Source organism: Rhagoletis pomonella, unplaced genomic scaffold (assembly GCF_013731165.1).
Source record: "Rhagoletis pomonella isolate Grant_MI unplaced genomic scaffold, Rhpom_1.0 Rhpom_scaffold_00003, whole genome shotgun sequence".
Taxonomy (NCBI): domain Eukaryota; kingdom Metazoa; phylum Arthropoda; class Insecta; order Diptera; family Tephritidae; genus Rhagoletis; species Rhagoletis pomonella.
This window is the reverse complement of record NW_023458557.1, coordinates 63,618,320-63,624,854: the sequence shown is the minus strand read 5'-3', so window position 1 is coordinate 63,624,854 and position 6,535 is coordinate 63,618,320. Positions and strand designations below refer to the sequence as shown.

The window sequence follows — 6,535 nt, the reverse complement described above, 5'->3', positions numbered from 1 at the left end:
AATGCTTACTTTTTTTGCCGGTGTGTATCCTGACCTCGCCTACTACATACTATATACATATCGTCGATGTTTTTGCAAAACCGCCCCTTGACTAGTTGCAAAACCGCCGAAATCGCCATTGTGACAAAAATGAGATTTGGTAACCTTGAACTCCAGGTATCGAAATTTATGCATAAGAATCATAAACTCGAAAGGCGATGCCTTCAAAGAAAAACCGTTTTTTCGCTCTCCTGTAAAATTTGAGTGCCGTAAGATAGACGATATACAGAAAGCAAAGCGCCAAGCGCCAACAATGCAACTCTGCTCCAATAAAATTGGAGCTCTTCGAACATATTGAGCGAACATGTTTGATGTGTTTCATCGGCATCATGTAGCCAGACTTGTCGGGCATTGCCATTCATTGACTAGCAAGCGATGAACGGCCAACCAATGAAACCAGTTGAGTTGTATTCACGTATCTGAAGGGGTACGCGTACGTGTCGTGCACGCATAAATCGAGTGTACTACTAACGCTTAGCAAGAAAATTAACAAGAAAATAGTTTACTTAAAAGTAAATAGAAACGTGTCATTGCAAACAAGAATTGCAGTAATAATCAAGTTTAACACAGATCACTGCATTCTTAAATGAATAATGCCGAAAAATGTACCTTTCTGGCTATTGAATAAATACCATTATTGTCCATTACGCGAACTGTTGCGGAGTGAGAAGTGAGGCGAAAAGTAAATACGCGAGTGCGAAAATGGGCACGAAATAAGTGTTGTAGTAGCAAGTAACAACAGCAGACGCTGTAAAATCAAAACGTAATGATGTTTTGTGTTTTTGATAATTAATTTTTTCGTTTTTTATTAAAAAAGTTATAAATATAGTAAAAACCAAACAGCAGGTAGTTACGAGCAGCCACAGCAGCAGAAGCACGAGTGAAGGCAAATAAAAATGTGTTTGTGGGTGTGTTTGTAATATGTACGAAATAAAAAAAAATTTATGTTTATGTGTGAGTGTTGTAAAAAATGCAGTAAAAATCAACAAAATTCATAGCTAAAAATATGCAAAGAATATATAAAGTGCAAACGTAGCTAATACGAAAACAAATGGAGAAAACACAAATGCAAACAAAAACTGGCTGGATGTTCGTGCAGACAGACAGACAGACAGATATATTATGTACAGACAGACATACAAAAATAATGAGATGTGGCATGCAGCAAGAAGTGGCTGGCTTGCTATTTGACTCGCTGGCTAGCTGACTTCTCATATACAATACACAAAAACATACATATGTAGTAAACAGCCTGGCTGGCTAACTGACTGCGTGTGCTGCCAACTTGTTTTGTTGTTGGCTCCACTCCGCTGTTGTTATTGTTGTTGTTGCTGTTGACGTTCTTTACTTGAGATTCACATAAACATCCATATTTCTGTTAGCAATATCTATTGTTGGCTGTGCATTTTTGTTATTGTCGCTGTTTATTTATAAAGTTTTTTTTTAAATGTACATAAGCATTCAATGCGGAATTTTATAATCAACTTTGCTGAGATTTTATAATCGGCGCACAAGCTTTGCGGCTTAGAAAAAATTGTGTCATCGCAAGACAACCACAGGCTAAACAGTGGCATTAACAATAGCAAAATACCAATAAATAATAGTTTCTTATGAAAGATGGCCAAATTTATCTCGACAGAGTACATATTTACTTACATACGTACATAATACCTATTTATGTAGTTTATATACATACATACTTACATATATACATATGTATGCGTGCAGTTATAGGGAGGAATTATTGCATTTCGATGCAACGCATAAAAGAAAATTTGAGCTGTGAGTAATTTTTCGTGCAAATAAAATAGTGAGAATATATTAAATTTTATAAGAAAAAGAGGTGAAATTGTTTCATTCCACTTTGAACACTGACTAAAAATATGTTTCAAGCTATGTAAATTTTTAAAAATTTTGCAAAATATCTCTCAAAATAATTATCTCTCATATCAAAAGCAAACGTCATAACTACAAATTAGTGTCCGACCGAACTCGAGTTTTGCAACAGAAATAAAAATTGCTAGTGCAGTGCGAGCAAGTTGAAATATATTTTCGAAATCGATATTCGCTCTTTCAATTGCAGTTACATTTTGCAATTGTTATTTCTGAAACTGATTTCCGAAATGTGACAGAAAGTTCCTTCTAACTAAAATTTCTTTCTCAATTAGACATCGAATTGCAAGCAATTTGAAAATTTAACTTGCCAAAAGTTTAATCGGGCATTAAAACTTCCGGAAGGAAATAAAATTAAAAGAACGACTAGAAATAAGAAAGTTGCCATAAAAAAGCAATAAAATCAAATTACAGAAACGCTACAGAGTCACTTAAATTAAGTTTTTATAATTTCATTTCATGGCCGAACTTTCGGTACTCGAGCCCGAATCCGAACGTTCAGTCGGATACTACTACAATGATGTTAGCTATTCTGCACTCAACAGTAAACGTCGTTTAATAAAACTCGAAAGCCGTTTCTTAAGATTAATTTGGTACGTAGACTTTTGTTATATTTTTCCAACGGTATATCACTAGCACAAATCGATTGTCGTATAACTGTCTTATAAAAGTGTTATGGTTGTCTTTAAGGCTCCCAAGACAAACATTTTTACTTGTCTGAATGGCCGGTAAATTTCGTCATAAAAATAAACTCAAATAAAATTTCTTGTTGTTCATAGAATAATTTTCCTTATCATTTATTTATATTTGAGAAAATCGATAAACGACTGTTATCCGATTATCGACAATCGATGGTATTGTGAGTGTTGATTTCTCGCGCGATTAACGTATTGCTATCCGATGGTGATGTGAGTTTCCACAATTTTCCCATTTTCACGGAAAGAACGTTTATTTGTAATTTTTCTCAATGATAGGTTAGGTTAGGTTGGTGTGGCAGCCGGTGCAAATAACCAACTCACTTCAACCTTGAAGAGCCACTATGGTACCACGAGCGTCTGTCGCTTCTGTGAGATGGACGAAGAAACGCCAGAACACATCCTTTGTGAATGTGTTGCTCTCGCTAGACGCAGACTCGCTCACCTAGGTGGTACAACACTTAATCCATTCGAAATATGGAACAAAAAGCCCACCGAAGTGCTAGCTTATATTAAAAGCCTTCATATATAGGGTAAAGGACCACGCACAATAGACCACCCTAGAGGTCGCAGTGCTCAAGGCTCATAATAATAATAATGGTACAACTGCAAAACACGGAAACCTCAGTAACTATTCTTCATATACCCATTTTCAAGCTCTTATAAATCGCTGACACACAATGCCGGCGAATGGCGAATTTTTCGCCGCGAATAATCGCTATAAAAATTAAAACACAGTTATACTTAATGAGATAAACTTATGTATATGGCTCGATGTGGGCGGTATCACGCTTTTTTCCAAAATTCTACAATAATAAAGGGTTTGATGTTAGTACCAATTTTGAGTAAATTAGCGTCATTAAAACTCGTAATATCGAAGTTTCAAGAATTTCTGAAATTTACCGATATATGAAAATTGGGAGTAGTTTTAGTCCGATATCAATAATTTTTAATGTTTTGCTTCTATGTGGTAAGCGAAATATTCGCACAAAGGTTTGTACAAATTGATCGAACGGTTACCGAGATATATCGTCGCTCGAATAAAGAAACAGTGTAAATGCCACATACACTATTATTCGATAATTGCACCATTGGATAGACAATCCTTTAATCTATTAGAAAAATCTTTAGTTTTCTTAAATATCTCTTTGGCTCACTAATTTATTCCCGAAAAACGAAATTGTATTTGTATGGTTTGTAATGGCTTATAAAAACTTCCAATTTGTTTTTCTCAAAACTATACTTTTCATGTTACACTATTTCAATATTCCAGCGACGATATATACCTGGTCATAAGTGGGCGGTGCCACGCCCATTTTCCAAAATTTTACCATAAACGTGTTTTTTCGCTAAATAATAATCGCAAACATCAATTTTAAATAAATTACTGATTTATCGAAGATTTCGTATTTCTCTAAATTACCATTATATGGGATGTGGGCGTGTTATTGTCAGATTTTTTAAATTTTCAGCGGTTTGGTATGTTGTAGTAAAGGTATCAACTGTGCCAAGTTTGGGAGAAATTAGTTTAGCGGTTACCAAAATATATACATGTAATCATAAATGGGCGTGGCTACACCCGTTTTCCAAAAAAAAATTTAATATTCTGATTTTGCGTCTAAAGATTATTGTAAATAACGGGTGATTTTTTTGAGGTTAGGATTTTCATGCATTAGTATTTGACAGATCACGTGGGATTTCAGACATGGTGTCAAAGAGAAAGATGCTCAGTATGCTTTGAAATTTCATCATGAATAGACTTACTAACGAGCAACGCTTGCAAATCATTGAATTTTATTACCAAAATCAGTGTTCGGTTCGAAATGTGTTTTATCGACAAATTTTGTTCAGCGATGAGGCTCATTTCTGGTTGAATGGCTTCGTAAATAAGCAAAATTGCCGCATTTGGAGTGAAGAGCAACCAGAAGCCGTTCAAGAACTGCCCATGCATCCCGAAAAATGCACTGTTTGGTGTGGTTTGTACGCTGGTGGAATCATTGGACCGTATTTTTTCAAAGATGCTGTTGGACGCAACGTTACGGTGAATGGCGATCGCTATCGTTCGATGCTAACAAACTTTTTGTTGCCAAAAATGGAAGAACTGAACTTGGTTGACATGTGGTTTCAACAAGATGGCGCTACATGCCACACAGCTCGCGATTCTATGGCCATTTTGAGGGAAAACTTCGGAGAACAATTCATCTCAAGAAATGGACCGGTAAGTTGGCCACCAAGATCATGCGATTTGACGCCTTTAGACTATTTTTTGTGGGGCTACGTCAAGTCTAAAGTCTACAGAAATAAGCCAGCAACTATTCCAGCTTTGGAAGACAACATTTCCGAAGAAATTCGGGCTATTCCGGCCGAAATGCTCGAAAAAGTTGCCCAAAATTGGACTTTCCGAATGGACCACCTAAGACGCAGCCGCGGTCAACATTTAAATGAAATTATCTTCAAAAAGTAAATGTCATGGACCAATCTAACGTTTCAAATAAAGAACCGATGAGATTTTGCAAATTTTATGCGTTTTTTTTAAAAAAAAAGTTATCAAGCTCTTAAAAAATCACCCGTTATAAGTTTTCAGTGAATAAGTTTCATTAGTTACTAAAATATCGCAGTTTTCGTATTTCTTAAAACTATCGTTATATGCGAAGTGGGCGTGTTTACGGTCGGATTTCGCCCATTTTTAATACCAACCTGCCTTGGGTAAAGGGCAATCTACACACGTTGAGATATTTCAATTTTTGCTCGAGTTATCTTGTACACAGACGGGCGGACGGACAGACAAACATGGCTTAATCGACTTCTCATTTCATTCTGATCATTCATGTATACATTTGTCTATATCTATCTCGATTAGTTGTGGCTGTTACAAACAACCGTTATGTGAACAAAGTTTTAATAACCTTGTGCACAAATGCGGTCGGGTATAAAAATGCTGTATTAGATTTTGTTAAAAAATAATAATCTTGTTGGTAGTAAACATTTTAATTGTACCTTGTCATGAGTAGCTGATTTCGTTGTCATCGTAGTTGTGTTTTACTCACGATTGAGAGAATACTCTATCATTCTTGTGTTTTACTGAGCAAAATTGTTGGGCGAAAGTTGTTGAAGTCGTCGCTCTACTGGGCGAAAATGCGCCGTGCGCCGGACTGACATTATTCCTGTGCCTGATAATTCCGTAAGAGACCTAAAGAAGTGCCTACCTAAAAAGGCTGCTCTGCTCTTGTCCAAAGCTAGGCAACTGCAGAGGAAGTGCTGTACGGTTTCTTCCTCTTCCTCTTCGTCATCTCTGCAACTTCTCCAATATTCGTGGAGTGCCTGCCCTATAGCCAAGGACCGGTTACTCAAGCCGATACCATCGCAATATGCTCTCTTGAGAGGCTGAGAAGCTCTTTCGCCTTTTTCTTATCTATTTGTGACCATAGTTGTCCTACAAGTGCCCTCCTCTCGCCGTGACCTGTTGGCCTTTTGGATCAAGTTATTTCTAAGTTATAGCTTGCAGCCATGGGTATCGCAATTAGGCCTCTGTGTTCACATATCACTTCAACATCTCTATGTTCCGGGACCCATATGAGGCTGACCTTGAATACGGTGCTAATATCGTTTAGAGCTGCGAGGCATTCCTGCGCAACCTTCGATCTCAGCATTGCCGAATTCATTGATTTAATAGCCACTTGACTGCCCGTGTAGATGTTAATCGTAGTCTACATTACGGCATGCGTAGTAAGGTATACAGCCCCTCCTTTATAGTTTAAACGTCTGCCTGATAAATACTGCAGTAATCCGGAATTCTGAAAGATAATTCCATCCTAGTTCCTTAGAGAAAACTCTTTAGCCAACCCTGTTGTATAGCGTAGATCCATCCGTGTAAAACTTGAATTTGTGTTTGGCATTCTCTGCTCGTC

The 6,535-nt window shown here is 37.0% G+C and overlaps 1 protein-coding gene across 7 annotated transcripts in view; it reads left to right on the top strand.

Annotated features, from left to right (window-relative positions):
• Positions 1-454: 454 nt before the first annotated feature.
• LOC118735349 (protein outspread) overlaps positions 455-6,535 on the top strand; it is a 322,425-nt gene continuing 316,344 nt past the window's right edge. For 6 of the 7 annotated variants that reach the window (XM_036465049.1, XM_036465051.1, XM_036465047.1 and 3 more), the window contains exon 1: positions 455-802. The gene's annotated coding sequence lies outside the window, so the exon portion shown is untranslated. The other variant, XM_036465050.1, reaches the window with a different exon arrangement.